Below are 2,114 nucleotides of genomic sequence, written 5' to 3' on the forward strand. Positions count from 1 at the left end.
GATTGTGTGAATGCACATAATCTGGCTTCTAATAATTTTTCCTCAACCTTCTCTCACAATAATATTGTGCCATCATTTGACAAGATGGGCACAACAATGTACATTGCTGAGACAAGAAATCAAATAATATTATCTGCTGCTTGGAAAAAAGATGAGGAGTTCAGTGCTAGTTTTTCTCCCATGATATTTTATAGTAACTTTATACTAACTGCTCAAGATGTGACTGAGAAAGCTGTGTCATTGATGAGAAAGCCAAGAATTTCTGTCTTTGTTTACAACTGATCATTACTCCATATATTTTTACCCCCTTATTTTTGAAGCAGCGTGGGGAGTATTCTAATAATATGGAAAGACAGAGACACCAGAGATTGTAATTGTACAACCAGGTTGTAATTTAGAAAGGTACATGGGAAAAAGTGAATATATGAACCACCCTGAAGGGACTGAAAAAATAAAAATCATGAATAAACAAGAGTAGGTGTATGCAATTATCCTGATGATTAAGAACAAAAGTGAAGGGGAGCGCAAGAATAAAAGCTCAGCCACACCATGAATGCATTTTTGGTGCCATTATTTTGAGGCTGATAGTTTCATCATGTGGAATTATCAGTATTATGAACTTAAATTCTTTTGGAAAAGATCGTATCCAAAATAAAAACTGAAAATTTTAGGTTACTGCTATCTCAGATTCTACGTCACAGCCTTCTACTTCAACTTAGATGGGCCTTGAAAATATCTCCTAAGTCTTCTCCCAACCAATAGATCATTAATGGACCCATCTTGAAGAATTTATTCTCCAGATTTTTTTTTTTCTCTGAATATCACTTGGAATATGAAAGGAAATATGTAGGAAAAGTATTGAAATATATAGCCTACTACTATAAATCACAGCCTGTGAAGTACTGGTACTTGAATAATCTGTAAAAAAATGGAATTGTAAGGTTCAGAATTACCTGCAGGGTAACCCAGGCTAAACAGCCTTTCTTTCCAGTCTTTGCTGTGTGGCTGTTCATAAGTCACTGCAGTGTTCACCTTATCTTGTGCAAGTCAAGCTTTAAAGAAAGAAAAAGTGTGAAATATACTAGAATTTTCTTCAAATACAGTATAAATCTGATCCTACCATGTCACCCTCAATAAAAAATAGTTACGGTACTACAGAATCCAGTATGAAATAAGAATCAAACCATGATTTCATACCAAACTTTTTTATATGTTTAGAATTAATGTAATATATCACAAAGTCAGTTGTGCATTTCCATCCACCTAGGCCAAAATCTCCTGAAGATATATCAGAAAGGTTTTAGGGTTCAGATATTGCTTAATTTCTAAAATGCACCTTGGTTTCCTCATACAACTTCTTCTGAATGGTAGCTTTCATTTCAGGACTTCGACTTCTTGGGTAGTTGGAATTTCCTGCCAGTTTTGTGTTGCAGATAGAAAGGGGGAGTTGTTAGGCATTCCTACATGAAGAGTCTTTCATGTCAGCAGTATTTATGGGTAGGAGTCAACAGTATAAATCAGTGCAGCTTTGTGTGTGCTCAGATATGGATTTGCTGTTCATGAAAACCTGGCATTTCAGCTACCATTTTCATTCTTGTTGTTTTCTTTCTGAAAAGTAGGTCTGTAGATTTCTGCTGAGGTGAAAATTCTGACCTCAATTTTCCTGCAGTCTCCAGACTTCAGGCATTAACATTTATGAAAAATGAGTTTCAAATATGTAACAGGCTTCTCGGAGTTCCTTATGTTTTCCTTTTAGACTCCATCACTTACCTATATTCAGCATACGGTGCTGTGCTGTCCTTCTGCTTATGAGTTGGAACTCATTTTTCACTACATGCTTGTCACCAAGGCACTTTGTCCTGATCAATCAAAGTGAAACTGAGATTTAACTGCATAGGGTTTATTTTTTCTGACTTTTTACTTACAGAGATGTAAGTGATTCTTCCACTAAAATTCACTTTTTCTGCTTGTAATGTCGCCTTTGTGAAACTTCTCCATGCTTGCTTACTCTCCATCCCTGACTTCCAGGTCCTTGGCCTTCTTTGTCTCTCTACCTGCTCAAAACATTTCAGACTGTTCTGTTACTAAATAGTTGGTGTTTTCTTTTTTTTTTT

The sequence above is a fragment of the Meleagris gallopavo genome, chromosome Z (assembly GCF_905368555.1).
Source record: "Meleagris gallopavo chromosome Z, MGAL_WU_HG_1.1, whole genome shotgun sequence".
Classification (NCBI taxonomy): Eukaryota; Metazoa; Chordata; class Aves; order Galliformes; family Phasianidae; genus Meleagris; species Meleagris gallopavo.